The following is a 16,062-nucleotide window of genomic DNA, read 5'->3' as shown; positions in this document are numbered from 1 at the left end:
TTATAATACCAGGTGGTTTTCAGGGCTTACTCGTGGCTCTGCATTCATGGACCACTCCTGGCCGGCTCAGAGGACTCTATGGGGTGCCAGGGAAAAATTGGGCCAGTAGAGCAAGAACTACCCATTGAGCTCTTCAGCCCTGGTTTCTCCTTTATGAAGAAATCAAGACTGCTTTCAGTCATTGGTCCAGGAAACTAATAGATGAAGTGGGACTGGGATATACCCTGAACTCAGGTTGAATATATACTGCATGTCCCTTCATGTTTGCTCAAACATGATGTCACTGATATAAAACGGTTTGTTTTATAGAGGCTCCACCCAATGTGGACTCACCACTCCCAGCATGACATAGATGCTATTGTTTAGGGGTCACGCCTGGCAGTGCTTACTCCTGACTGTTCATTCCTGGTGGGGCTCTGTGAACTATAAATGGTGCTGGACTTTGAACCTAGATCTGGGCATGTGCAAAGCAAGTGTCCGATTCACTGTAGTTACTCTGACCCCCATAAATGGGTTTTTTAATTAGATTTTATATTAGGGTGCCCAGAGAAATGGATACACACATTGATTATTAGGATCTCACCAGAGTTCACCTCTGATGGGGTTGACCAAGACTAGAGACTCTGTGGTGCTGAAGATGGATCCTGGAGCCCTGTGTGCCAGCTTGCACTCCTGTCCTGTGGGGTATCTTCCTGGCCTCACAGTGATTTATTTTAAGGGACTAACTCACACAATAATGGGGTAAGCTAACCTGGAATCTGAAGAGTAGCCAAAAGGCTACACATTCTGAGAAGAGTTTGAAATCTCCAAGCTGGAAACTGGAGCAGGACTTTTTCTTTTTGTATTCTTTTGTTTGTGTGTGTGTTTGGGGGCCACACGCAATGGCACTCAGGGTTACACCTTGCTCTGCACTCAGATATCGCTTTTGGGGCCAGAGTGATAGCACAGCAGAAGGGTTTTTGCCTTGAACGCTGCCAACCCCAGATGGACCCAGGTTCAATTCCCAGCATTCTACGCATATGGTCCCCAAACCTACCGTAAGGAGCGATTTCTGAATTCAGAGCCAGGAATTATCCTTGAGTGCTGCTGAATGTGGCCAAAAAACAGCAACAATAACAACAAAAAATCGCTCCTGGCAGGCTCAGGGGACCATAGGGCCCAGAGATAGTAGAGCAGGTAAGACTCCTGACATGGTCAGCCCAGGTTCAATCCCATACAGTTCCCAGCGTTCATGAGGAGTAATTTCTATGTGCAAAGCTAAGAGTAACCCTAGTACCCTAGGAGTAACCAAATACTGCTTGGTGTGCCCCAAGAAACAAGACCAAACAAAAACAACACCAAGTCTTCACAGAAGCACTTCAATTTATGTTGGACATAGCATCAACACATAAAATTAATTTAACAGGTTTGATGTGTCTCAGGGTCATTGGGTCACATCTAGTGATGGTCAGGGCTATTCCTAGCTCTGTGTTAAGGGATCATTTCTAGCGGTGCTCAGAGGATCATATGGTGCTGGAGATTGAACCATAATTGACATGGTGCACTTTAATCTCTACTACCACCTGTCTGGCCCTAATTTTTCTTTTCTTTTCTTTTTTTTTTTTTTTGTATTTGGGTCACACCTGGCAGTGCTCAGGGGGTTACTCCTGGCTCTATGCTCAGAAATCACTCCTGGCACGCACAGGGGACCATATGGGATGCCAGGATTTGATCCACCGACCTTCTGCATGAAAGGCAAACGCCTTACCTCCATGCTGTGTCTCCGCCCCTCTCCCTAATTTTTCTTAATTGAAAAGAAAAGGAGGGGCCGGCGAGGTGGCGCTAGAGGTAAGGTGTCTGCCTTGCAAGCGCTAGCCAAGGAAGGATCATGGTTCGATCCCCCGGCGTCCCATATGGTCCCCCCAAGCCAGGGGCAATTTCTGAGCTCTTAGCAACAGGAGCAAATGGGTGTGGCCCCAAAAACCAAGAAAAAGAAAAAGGAAAGGATGTATGTGTATGTTTTTGAAAAGACAAAGGTGTGGGGGGGGGTGCGTGCGTGCATGTGTCCACAGATGTAGTTTAGACTGTCCATTCAAAGTTAGACCAAGATCTCTTCTACATGGAAAAGAAAGTCTGGAGTTTTACCAGCCACCATGTAAGTATAACTTTGACCAGAAGAGGGCACTGTCGCCTATTTGGGTGACTGCTCAGCTCAGCAATCTAGAATGGAAGCAACTGACACTCCGTGATTATATTTTATACGGCCCCTAGTTAATTTAATTACGCTGTTAAGAGAATAAAAGTTAAATATGTTTCTCACTTATTTAAAAGGGCATCTGTGTTCTTTCTTTTGACTGGTGCATCATACCTGGTGCCATCAGGCAAAGTCACATCAGACAGTTTTTTCAGAACGTGGTAAAGCAGGCTGGAGCTGAAGGTGACTGAAAGAGATGTGGGATGACCTACAGGGGGAGCTCCAGGCAGCTGGAAATTTTTTGGTGAGACTCATGGTTGTTCATGGTGTTTGGGTTTGAAATCTCTTGACAGTACAACTCTGTCTAGTAAAACAGTTGATCTAATCTCTGCCTCCTTAATTAGAAATGTAAATTTACGTAAGTATAGTTATTCCTTAGATCATATGAATCATTAAAAATTCCCCTCCTCTGCTTTCATCTTAATGACAGCTTACGTTTTGCAAAGTTTGAACTTACAGAGGGCCTTCCCATCAGAAATAGCAAGTAACCTAGAAGGCATTCATTATTTCTAATTTAGAGTTAAGGAAGCACTGAGGGTAAGAGCTTTGCTTTAACTCTTTAAGCCTAGAAGAGAACACCAGACCTGGGACCTGATCATATCAAAAATGCATGTGTAAGGTCTGGAACAATATCACAGTAGGTAGGGTGCTTACCTTGCATTCAGCTAACCTGAGTTTGGTCCCCGGCATCATATATGGTCCCCTAAGCATGACTCGGAGTGATTCCTGAGCTCAGAGCCAGGAATAATTCCTGAGCACTCCCAAATTTGGTCCCAAAACAAACAAAATAAATGCATTCTGGGGCCTGAGTGATAGCACAGCAGGTAGGGCATTTGCCTTGTACACACCAACCCTGGCATCTCGTTTGGTCCCCCAGCCTCCCAGAAGGGATTTCTCATCACAGAGTTGTGGAGTAACTCCTGAGCAAAACAAACCAAAGAACCGAAATCACTCCTGGCAGGGTCAGGGGACCATATATGCCAAGGATCGAAAATGAGTCAACAGTGTGCAAGGCAAACACTCTACCTGCTGTGCTATCGCTCAGTCCCCCCAGCCCTAGGAGTGATTTCTGAACTCAGAGCCAGGGGTAAGTGCAGCTGGGTGTGGCCCCAAAATAAAGCAAAACAAAACATAAAAACATGCTTCTCTTCTGTGAATTGCTGTTTCCAATCCCCATTAAAGTGGAATGTATTCAAACCAACTCACCTAGAATTTTCAGCTGGAAGATCATAAGCAGTAGAAATGCATGCATGGGTTGTAGAAGAGGCTCAAAGGGCTGAAGCACTGGACCTGAGTTTGATACTTAACACCACATGGTCCTCTGAAGACCAACAAGAGTGACTCCCATGCTAACACTGAGTTGGCAGTAGCCACTGAAGCAGGTGGAGAGCCTTCAAAAAAATAATCTTGATTTGTCTACTAAATGACTTTTCTTTTTTTTTTTTGTTTTTTTTTTTTGTTGTTTGTTTTTTGTTTTTTTTTTTGTTTTGGTTTTTGGGCCACACCCGTTTGACGCTCAGGGGTTACTCCTGGCTATGTGCTCAGAAATCGCCCCTGGCTTGGGGGGACCATATGGGACGCCGGGGGATCGAACCGCGGTCCTTCCTTGGCTAGCGCTTGCAAGGCAGACACCTTACCTCCAGCGCCACCTACCCGGCCCCATACTAAATGACTTTTCATGAACATACTTGAGTACGACCCAAATGTTGTTGGTTCCTAATTAAAGCAGGCTCACAAAGTCCTCTAAGACGACCCTTCAACCCATGAAAAACTTCCTAAAAGTTGAGAGTCATGTTATATGCTGGTATACGGCATGCTGAAACTTGTTCCAGCTTCAAGGATGAGTGATCTGCACCCCTCTTACTTTTAAGAAGTAACTTACTTTTAAGACTTTTAGGAAGTTTTTCATGGGTTGAAGGGTTGTCTTATACGCCGGCAAATACGGTATTTAAAAAAGCAGATCCACATCTCTTGCATCCATGAAAATGAGAGTCCATGTGAGGAGGCATGCTATAAAAGAATTTCATCACTACTACCAACTTTGCAAATATTGTAGGTTCTTTTTGTGTATACAGAAGTAATATTGGGGCCAGAAAGATAGTACAGTGGGTAGGATATCTGTCTTGCACTCTGCTGGCCCAGGTTCAAATCTCCAGCATCCCATATGGTCCCCTGAGCACCAACAGTTATGCTTCCTAAGTGCAGAGCCAAGAGTACCCTTGAACATCACTATCTGTAGCCCAAACCACCCCACCCCAAAAAGCAGAAAGTAATGTTAGGTGGCAGAGATATATATAGTACAGGAGATAGAGAGCTTGCCTTGCACACAGCCAACCTAGGTTCCATTCCTCATACCACATATGGTCCCATAAACCCTACCAGGAGTGATTCCTCGGTGGAGCCAAGAGTAAACCCTGAGCACTGCCAAAAACAAAACAGAAAGTAATGTAAGAAATTGCTAAACTGGATAAGCAAACACAGCAAACATCTCATCTAAATGATGTCTACACTTTTGGAGCTGAAGAGTACAATAGGTAAGGCTCTGCCTTGCACACAGCAGATCAGGGTTTGATCCATGCCAGGAGTGATCCCTGAGCACAAAATTAAGAGTAAGCCCAGGGCATTGACCAGTGTGGCAAAAAATAAAATAAAATCCTAAACTAACTGCCCACTCTTTTTTTTTTTTTTTGGTGGAGGTCATACTGGCAGTGCTCAGAGAAACTCATGGTGTCAGGGATGGAACCCAGAGCCCTCATATGGAAAGCATATACTCCAGCCTTCTGATTCATCTCCCCAACCTTTTTATTTTTAACAGACATTAGCGCTATTTTTCAGAATAAATGAAAAATTAACTCATATACTCCAAGGCTACAAAGGGCATCGCTAGGCAAAAATTTGAGGGCAGGAAATTGAAGCTACTCAAAAACCCTGGAAAAGACCTTGAGGGCAATCATAAGGAGAAGATTCCCCACATCCCAGAGTACAGTCTGTTTCTCATTAGCCTTCTCTCTCTGCAGGCCCAGTGTGAGACTTGCTTACAAGTCTCAAAGGACAAAGCCCAACAAAATCTTAGATCAGGATTGGCTAACTCCAAGCCTGGGCCAAGGACATTTGGTACAGAGCTAAATATACACAGCATGCACGCACGCACGCACGCACACACACACACACACACACACACACACACACACACACACACACACAAAACACTCATACACTCACACGTGCCTTCACCACTCCCTTGCTCCCTCTACTGCTCCATGATGCTCCTACCACATCTCCAGGCTTCAGAAACTTGTATCACAGGTTTGCCTGTTTCAATCACACAGGAGAAACCAGTTGTTTTGTTTGGGTAGGGGCAATACCTGAAGTTGTTCAAGGGCTATACCCCTAACAGTGCTTGGGGACAATTCGCATTCAGTAGTACTCATGGGACCATGTGGAGCCACGCTTCTGGAATGCAAAACATGTGCATTCACCTCAAGCCCATACAAACCTCTTTGGTGGACATCAGTTCTCACAATTGCATTTGGATAAGCAACACCTTACTTCCCTTCGTGATAGAGGGACACAAGTCCCATGAGTTTATGTTTCTGTGTTTTCACCTTGCCATGGTACTGAGGTTGTCAGAACTCTGCTTTCTTGGGCCCGGAGAGATAGCACAGCGGCGTTTGCCTTGCAAGCAGCCGATCCAGGACCAAAGGTGGTTGGTTCGAATCCCGGTGTCCCATATGGTCCCCCGTGCCTGCCAGGAGCTATTTCTGAGCAGACAGCCAGGAATAACCCCTGAGCACTGCCAGGTGTGGCCCAAAAACCAAAAAAAAAAAAAAAAAAAAAAAAAGAACTCTGCTTTCTTGAGACCAGAGCCATAGCACAGTGGTAAGGCATTTGCCATGCATGCGGCTGACCCAGGATGGACTTGGGTTTGATCCCCATTGTCCCATATGGTCCCCTAAGCCAGGAGCAATTTCTGAGCATATAGCTAGGAGTAACCCCTGGCGTCACTGGGTGTGCCCTTCCTCCAAAAAAAAAGAAAAAAGAACTCTGCTCTCAGCCGATCAAGTTTTTTGCTCTCAAAAGGACAGGTACAGAGGCCAGGATGGAACCAGGCATGTCCTCCCAGTGTCCGAAGGAGGCAGCAGTCAGAGCCAGCCCTGGAGATTTCCTGATGACACCTACATCAGGGAGAGGGGACACAAAGGCACATGCATGAGTTGCTCCTGCAGCAGGATTCTGTAAGGACTCTGTAATTCATTCATTTATTCATCCTGTGTTGTTGCTGGCATTGGTGTTAAGTCCAGGAATTGCTCAGCACTGTGGTGCTATGTTTGCAACTACAGTAGCTATGGGAGGTTGCCCTGGGAGACATCAGGCAGTGCTGGGGTCAATCTTACGACTGCACTGAGTCAGGGGTGTGACATATCACTGAGTCATATCCCAAGCCTGCAACACTGTTGTCGTTGGTTATAGTTTCCCCTCCCCCCCTTTTTTGGAGGGGTCACCTATCAGTGCACAGGGCTTACTTTGCGTTCTGCACTCAGGGATCACTCCTGGTGGTTTTCTGCGGACTATTTCTGATGCTGAGGATCAAACCCAGGTTGGCTGCATGCAAGGCTAGAGCTTTATCCACTGTACTATCTTTTGCAGCCCAATATTTGTTTTGTTCAGGGGCCATGCCTGGTGGTGCTCAGAGGATACTTCTAACACAGTGCTCAGCAGTCACTCCTGGTGGTCATATTGGTCATATTAAACCCAGGGCTCACACATGCAAAACATGTGCTAATCTTCTGAGTTATCTCACCAGCCTCATTTGCTTTATTTTTTTATAAGGAGGAAAGATTGAATGCCCTTATTTAATGCCCATATCTAGTGGTATGGGCATTAGGGGTTTCTTAGTTCACATCTGGCTTTGTACTTGGGAACCACTTCAGCAATGCTCAGAAGATCATAGGGCACCAGGCATCAAACCAAGGTAGGTTGCAGGCAGGGGAAGTACTTTAAGCACTGAACTAATTTTGTTATATTTTTTATTTAGTTTTTTTTTTGGGGGGGGGCACACCCAGTGGCACTCTAGGTTACTCTTGGAGGCTCAGGGGACCATACTAATGCCAAGAATGAAACCCTGGTCAGCTGTGTACAAGACAAATGCCCTACCTGCTGTGCTATTAGTTTGGTCCCATCCAAAATATTGTTTTTTAAATAAATACAGAATTTAACATCAGGACCCAATAAAAGATGTTCTAAATTATATAATTTTTATTATATCTATAGATGATCAAACAGCTTTGAAAAGGAGCCAGGTCACTGAACATGGAAAGTCTCCTATTCTGTGATGTTAAATAATAAAGACAAGTTGGAGAAAACTATAGATAGCAAAATTCCATTTAAATATTTTTTTTTTGGTTTTTGGGTCACACCCGGCAGTGCTCAGGGGTTATTCCTGGCTCCAGGCTCAGAAATTGCTCCTGGCAGGCACAGGGGACCATATGGGGCGCCAGGATTCGAACCGATGACCTCCTGCATGAAAGGCAAACGCCTTACCTCCATGCTATCTCTCCGGCCCCTATTTAAATATTTTTTAAGGGCTGGAGAGATAGCATGGAGGTAGGGCGTTTGCCTTGCATGCAGAAGGTTCGAATCCCGGCATCTCATATGGTCCCCCCGTGCCTGCCAGGAGCGATTTCTGAGTGTAGAGCCAGGAGTAACCCCTGAGCGCTGCTGGGTGTGACCCAAAAACCAAAAATAAAAAATTTTAAATCCTTTATGAATGTACACACCCAAATATATTTGCACTATTGGTCAATGAGCAAAGATCAAGAAGGATATACACTAAACTAAAATGTAATAAATATAACAATATTAACTACAATAGAATAGAAGGTAATGGAAGCAATAGCGGTAAGGAGCAGCTTTCAGGTTTTGCTGTTGTTTTCATATTATTTGTTTATTACATAATAGAGATTTTCTCTTTGTCTGTGTGTGTGTGTGTGTGTGTGTGTGTGTGTGTGTGTGTGTGTGTTTGGGTCACACCCAGCAGAACTCAGGGGTTACTCCTGACTCTGTCTCAGAAATCACTCCTGACAGGGCTGGAGAGATAGTATGGAGGTAAGGTGTTTGCCTTTCATGCAGAAGGACTGTGGTTCAAATCCCTGCATCCCATATGGTCTTCTGAGCCTTCCAGGAGCAATTTTTTTTTTTTTTTTTTTTGGTTTTTGGGCCACACCCGGTGACGCTCAGGGGTTACTCCTGGCTATGCGCTCAGAAGTCGTTCCTGGCTTGGGGGACCATATGGGATGCCGGGGGATCGAACCGCGGTCCGTCTCCTAGGCTAGCGCAGGTAAGGCAGGCACCTTACCTCGAGCGCCACCGCCCGGCCCCCTCCAGGAGCAATTTTTGAGCATAGATCCAGGAGAAATCACTCCTGACAGGCTCAGGGGACCATATGGGATGCCAGGATTTGAACCACCAACCTTCTGCATGCAAGGCAAATGCTTTACCTCCATGCTATCTCTCCAGCCCCCTCTTTTTTATTTTCATTTTGCTTTTGCTTGTTTCATTATGGGGCCACACACAGCTGAGCTCAAGGAATATTTCTGGCTCTGAGCTTGGGGTTTAGGGGACCATATGGGATGCTGAGGATTTGACTTAGATTGGCCATGTACAAGTTAAAGTGCTCTACCTTCTATATTATCTGGCCTTTCTTTGTAATCTAAAAAAGCAGGGAGGTAGTTCCAGTGGCAGATCACATCTCTGTCATTTGTCACACTCTAATTCAACCCTGGCATTGCAAGGCCTGCTGAACACTGCCAGGTGTGGCTCTCTCTGGTGTTTCCCATGCCATCCTGCTGATCCATAAAACCCACATGGTCAGAGCACTGCCATGAGTGGCCCCTTCCCTACTGTTGGTATTGCCTCAATAAAATAAATTAATAAATAAAGGCAAAATGGGCCTGCATGATAGTACAGTGGGTAAGGTATTTGCCTTGCATGTAGCCAATCCTGGTTTGATCCCTGGCATCCCAAATGAGCCTTGCCAGAGGTAATTCCTGAGTGCAGAGCCAAAAGCAACCCCTGAACTTCGCTGAGTGCCTCTCCCCCAAAACACTAACAAAAATTAAAAAAAAATTGTACGGGGCTGGAGAGATAGCATGGAGGTAGGGTGTTTGCCTTGCATGCAGGATGCTGGTTCAAATCCTGGCATCCCATCTGGTCCCCCGAGCCTGCCAGGAGCGATATCTGAGCCTAGAGCCAGGAGTAACCCCTGAGCGCTGCCGGATGTGACCCAAAAACAAAAAAAAAATTTTTTTTTACAAACGTGTGTGTGTGTGTGTGTGTGTGTGTGTTTATTGTATAGGTTATGGAGATGGAATAGGAAGAAGATGCATGTGTAGGGGGTGGTAGGCACAGTCTGAGACTTCTAGGAGTCAGGACTGAGGGTGGAAGTAGATGCTTGGGAGTTGGGTAAGGGCTCCAAGCTGCAGATTGCATGTGACACAAGATTGCACCTATTCTGTTCCTCTTCCTGAGCTCCAGGTCACCTGATGCAAATGGAGGTGGAGAGCCTCTCTCGCAGGGAGCATGGTTGTGGTCAGTTCTGGGCATCAGGAAGAAATTTCTTTGCTGGGTGCTTGCTGGGAGAACTCAGTATCTCTCAGATGTGAGAAAAGAGGCAAACAGCATATTGCCAGCTTTCAGTAGAGTCATTCTCCACTTGGGCCACATCTCAGAATTGCCTATATAGCCATATAACCCCTAACATAGACACATGTTTAATTATAGAATCCTTGTTTTGCTATGTTAATAAAAGGAAGTACTGGGTGTGAGAGAAATTTTCATTCCTTCTGAAATGAGTTATAAATTAATTAAGTCTTTAGAGAAGCAATCCTTAGCATCCCATATGGTCCTCTGAGCCCACTAGGAGTGACTCCTGAGTTCAGGTCTAGGAGTAACCCCTGAACACCACTGTATGTGACCCCCTAAAACAAGACAAAAAGTCTCATGTTTAGGCCCCACCTCTTCAAGTTTCTAATTGAACTAGAAGACTAAATGAGAGATGATGCAAATGCAGCATTATTGGATTTTAAAATAAACTAAAAACATTATTTAGAGGCTAGAGAAATAGTACAGTAGATAGGGCACTTGCCTAGTACACAGTCAACTCAGGTTTGATCCCTGGTGCCCCATATGGTCTCCCAGGCCCACCAAGTGGGATTTCTGAGTGCAGAGCCAGCAGTAACCCTTGAGCAACAACAGGTGTGGTTCAAAATGACCCCCAAATTTTAATTTTAAAATATTTTGGGGGGGAGCCACACCTGGTGATGCTCAGAATTTACTCCTGTGCTCAGGAATCACTCCCGGTAGACTCAGGGGATGCTAGGGAATGCTACGTACAAGGCAAGCGCCCTACCCATTGTGCTATTGCTCCAGCCTCATTTATTCTTTAATTTAAGCTTAATATATATTCAACCAGAGCCTACTGGGTAATGCAGTAGAAATATTTTTTACTTTTCTTTCTTCAGCTCTGAGGGCTGAACCCAGGGCTTCACACATGCAAGACAAGAGCTCTGCCATTGAGCCACAGCTATGGCTGAGAACTATAGAAAAACTGGGATGCAAGAAACAAAAACAAGAACTTCAAGGGCCACAGAGATGGCACAAAGGACTGAGCACATGCTTTGCTTCCAGGAGGCTTTGGTTTAATCCCTGGCACTGCATCAGTTCCTAAGCACGACTATACGCAAACTGCAAGCACCAAGTCAGAGTAACCCCTAGGCACTACCGGATGTGGCCCAGATAAGCAAAGGCTTCATCAGGATAGGACCTGTGATATAGCTTCGTGGCAGAGCACATGCTCTGCAGCACTAAACTATCATTGGAGTGACAGAGTAGACACCACTGTGGGCCCAGGGCTGGGTGGGTCAGAGTTAGAAGTGACAGACAGCCTGGCAATGGGGAGCCTGAATGCCTGACCCATGCTTGGAACTCCCAGTGCCATAGAGAGTGTGTTCCCTGGATCACAGCAAAAGTGTGTGACTTACTGCCATAACAACAACAACAACACACACACAAAAGGGAAGGGATTTAAGGAAAACACCTTAGTTCAGTGTGAAATTTTTGCTATTGTTGTTGTTGTTGTTGTTTTTATTGGCCACACCTGGCAGTGCTCAGGGGTTACTTCTGACTCTGCACTCAGAAATCACTCCTGACAGCCTCGGGGGATCGTATGGGATGCCGGGGATCAAATCCAGCTCAATCTGGGTCAGTTGTGTGCAAGGCAAATGCTTTACCCTCTGTGCTATTGCTCTGGCCTTCAGTGTGGAATTTCTATTGACACCTCCCACCAGCTGAGCAGAGGAGAAAGAGAGAAAATTCACAGTATGGTTGCCTCCCTAAGGAACTTTGAGTGAGCTTGGGGAAACCTCTAGCTCCAAGCTCACAAAAGAACAGACAGAGAAGAAAGTGCTTCTTAGCTGTTAATGTGATTGAGTCAACACAAAGAGGGGAGTTAAGAACCCTCATGTCAATGAACAGCACTGAAGCTGTGGCCTCTAGACTCTGAGGCCTCTCCAGACTTTCTCCAGCACCCTAAAAATGATTTTATAAAAAAGCTTCACAGGGGCTGGAGTGAAAGCACAGCAGTAGGGTGTTTGCCTTGTATGCGGCCAACCAGGGACAGACCCAGGTTCGATCCCTGGCATCCCAAATGGGCCCTGGAGCCTGCCAGGAGCAATTTTTGAGTGCAGAGCCTGGAGTTATCCCTGAGCACCACTGGGTGTGCCCCCCCCCCCAAATAAAAGCTTCACAGAGTGTTCTGGGCCCCACCTTCTCTGCCTGGCCCCTCAGTCTGCACTCTCACCATGTCTGTGGGCGTGATTTCACATTTCCTAAAATCACACAAGACCCACAGCTGCAGTCGCTCACGAGGCTGCCTATGGAAAAAAGCCTTACCCCTGCAGACTCCACTGTCACGAGGAGGATGGTGACAGTCACCCCACTAGAGCTAGAATACAAGGAATGGGGGGGCAGGCTAGACTCATACCCCGGGCATCAAGCGGTATCAGACAGGAGATATTGCCAAGTCCTTTTCTGAAAGGATCATTGGTAAATTAGGCTGTCCTTTGGGATTCAATCAAAAACCCAGAGCTGGGACCTGGGTAGGATGTTTGACTTGCATGTGGTAGAACCAGATTTGATCCCCAGCATCCCATATGTCCCCAGAATCTGTCAGAAGTAATTTCTGAACACAGACCCAGGAATAACCCTTGAACCCCACTGGATGTGGCCTTAAAAAGCAAAAAATAAGCAAAAGCCTAAAGCTGATAACAAAGATATTGGTGGCAAAAAGGGTGCACTAGTGAAGGGTAGTGTACACTCTATGACTGAAACTCAACAATGAATAATTTTGTGAGGTTCTTTTTGTTTTTGTTTTTGTTTTGTTTTTGTTTTGTTTTGGAGTCACACCCGGCAGCGCTCAGGGGTTACTCCTGGCTCTACGCTCAGAAATCACTCCTGACAGGCTTGGGGGACCATATGGGATGCTGGGATTCGAATCACTGTCCTTCTGCATGCAAGGCAAATGCCTTACCTCCACGCTATCTCTCTGGCCCCAACAATTTTGTTTTGTTTATTTTTGGGCCACACCATTTGACGCTCAGAGGTTACTTTTGGCTATGCATTCAGAAATTGCCCCTGGCTTGGGGGAAACCTATGGGACTCCAGGGGATCTAACCACCTTTCCTCCTGTCCTAGGCTAGCGCTTGCAAGGCAGATGCCTTACCTCTAGCGCCACCTCTCCGGCCCCAACAATGAACAATTTTGTGACCACAATACTTAAATAAAGCAATTTTTATTTTTGGTTTTTGGGTCACACCGGCAGAGCTCAGGGGTTACTTTTGTCTGTATGCTCATAACTCGCTCCTAGCATGCTCAAGGGACAATATGGGATGCCAGGATTCAAACCACTGTCCTTCTGCATGCAAGGCAAATGCCCTACCCCCATGCTATCTCTCTGGCCCCTAAAGCAACTAATTTTAATTTTTATAAAAAGTCTAGAGCTGGGGCCGGGCGGTGGCGCTGGAGGTAAGGTGCCTGCCTTGCCTGCGCTAGCCTAGGACGGACCGCGGTTCGATCCCCCGGCGTCCCATATGGTCCCCCAAGAAGCCAGGAGCAACTTCTGAGTGCATAGCCAGGAGTAACCCCTGAGCGTCACAGGGTGTGGCCCAAAAACCAAAAAAAAAAAAAAAAAAAAAAGTCTAGAGCTGGAGAAATAGTACAGAAAAGGCAGTTGCCTTACATACAGCTGGCCCAAGTTCTATCTCTGGCACTCCATACATTTGAGCACCACTCGAAGTGATCCCTGAGTACTGAGCCAGGAATAAGTTCTAAGCACAGCCAGAGGTGACCCAAAATCAAACCAATGGAAATAAAACTAAATAAAAACTCAGGAAGAGATCCCAGTGGCCAAAGTGTCTGCCTTACAAATGAAAGGCTACAAATATTGGGGTACTGCCCTTATAGGCTCTGAGTGTGGTCCTAGCAGGTCTGCTCTCTGGAAAGTCCCCACCTCCCCATACAACAACAAAGTATATGATCTCCAGATCCTAATAGTTAGGTGTGGTAGCACAGTGATCACAGACAGACCATTCCTGCAGCCTGGATGAGCATGTGTGGGCACCCCAGCTCTTCCCTAGCACATATGAATGCCCACCCCAGCACCTCCTGGCAAGCACTGCAACCAGAATATGAGCAAACACATTCCTAAAGCGTGTTATACACACCCCTCAATGATACCATAAGAGATCATGTGTCTGACTCTCCCATGAGTGCAACCCCAGTAACAACAAAGGGAAGTGAAAGGGAAAAAATCGCAGAGAGAATGAGGAATGCTGACCTGCCAGGAATGCAATCCATGTCCAATACATGCACACTAGGGCCAGAATCACACACAGGATCAGAAGAATCAGAGACAGAACTGAAAGCCAAATTAGAAAAATCCACTTAAGGGGGCTGGAGAGATAGCATAGAGGTAAGGCATTTGCCTTGCATGCAGAAGGACAGTGGTTCAAATCCTGGCATCCCATATTGTTCCCTGAGCCTGCCAGGAGCGATTTCTGAGAGTAGAGCCAGGAGTAACCCCTGAGCGCTGCCAGGTATAGCCCAAAAACAAAACAAAAAGAAAAAGAAAAGAAAAGAAAAACCCACTTAAAAAGAAAGAAAAAACAGGCCAACTCAGTCTAGGGAAGCACACAGTGAGGTGCAAAAAGAAGATGGAAATTTGGGGCCAGAGAGATAGTATGGAGGTAAGGTGTTTGCCTTTCATGCAGAAGGATGGTGGTTCGAATCCTGGCTTCCCTAAATGTCCCCCATGCCTGCCAGGGGCGATTTCTGAGCATAGAGCCAGGAGTAACCGCTGAGCACTGCCAGGTGTGACCCAAAAACTAAAAAACTAAAAAAAAAAAAAAAAAAAAAAAAAAAGGCAAAAAAAAAAAGATGGCAATTTGAAGGAAAAAGGGGGGTGGGGGGAGCTGGTGGATGTCCACAATCTAGGCAAATACTCTGCTCTTGAGAAGGATTAGGAGGAAACTAAATACTCTGCTCTTGAGAAGGATTAGGAGGAAACTCTGAGAAGAAATGGAAATGAATGTCCTGGGTATGAAAAAAAAAAATATGTGTCTCATGGTGGATCCATTTGTCCAAGGTTGTTCAATTGTATTCTTAGGATTTGGGCTTTTCAATGTTTTTAAATTTTACATAGGACTGGGGCAGCTGGTTGGGTGCTTGCCTTGCACATGGCTGGCCAGGGTTCAATTCCTGGCATTCAATATGGTTCTCCAAGCACCTCTAGGATGACCCCTGAGCACAGAACCAGGAATAACCCTGAGCATATTCTGGTATGGCACAAAAAAAATTACCTAAAAATTGTAAACCTGATCAGAGGGATAATGCAGGGGTTAAGGGTTAAGTGACGCAGGTTCAATACCTGGTTCCCAGCATCAGGTCTCCAGATAAAGCCCTGCTAGCCCAAAGCACCACCAGTGGGTCTGGGCAATCCATGACACTAGAATCTAAGCAGCATCACATCTATGGGCCCTCACACTGACTTGCACCCAATTGGCAAAGATTGCCAAAATGGCCCCCAAACCTCCTGAGTGCTAGTTGAGAGACCCATCCCCTATTGTAGACATAATAGATTCTACTTAGATTTCCTTCCAGTGGTGCTATCAAGAGCAATTCTAATGCTACAAACTTTTTTTTTTAAGGTTTTTTGGCCATACAGAGCTCAGGTGCTCCTGGCTCTGTATTCAGTAATCACTGCAGGCAAGCTCAGGGGACCATGTAGGATACCAGGAATTGAACCTGGGACAGCTCATGCAAGACAAAGACCCTACCCTCTGTTCTATCTCTTGGCCCCATACAATTTATATATTCTTGAGTTTGAGAGTTCTCATTGTTGAAGAAGGAATATAGAAATGCAGAATGAGTATTTGATGTATTTTAACTGCAACATTTAATATAGCTGTGGTTTTTGTCTAATTTGTATAGATACATATGTCACTTATTTCTGCAATTCTTTTTTTGTTTGTTTGTTTGTTTTTGGGTCACACTCCGAAGTGTTCAGGGGTTACTCCTGGCTCTATGCTCAGAAATTCCTCCTGGCAGGCTCAGGGGACCATATGGGATGCCGGGATTCAAACCACCGTCCTTCTGCATGTAAGGCAAATGCTATCTCCATGCTATCTCTCCGGCCCCAATTTTTGCATTTCTAAAATATATATATTTATCTGTTTCTCTATGTACATGTATAATATTATCTAAATCTGTCTGATAGA

Source organism: Suncus etruscus, chromosome 2, assembly GCF_024139225.1.
Source record: "Suncus etruscus isolate mSunEtr1 chromosome 2, mSunEtr1.pri.cur, whole genome shotgun sequence".
Taxonomy (NCBI): Eukaryota; Metazoa; Chordata; class Mammalia; order Eulipotyphla; family Soricidae; genus Suncus; species Suncus etruscus.
This window is presented reverse-complemented; position numbering follows the sequence as displayed.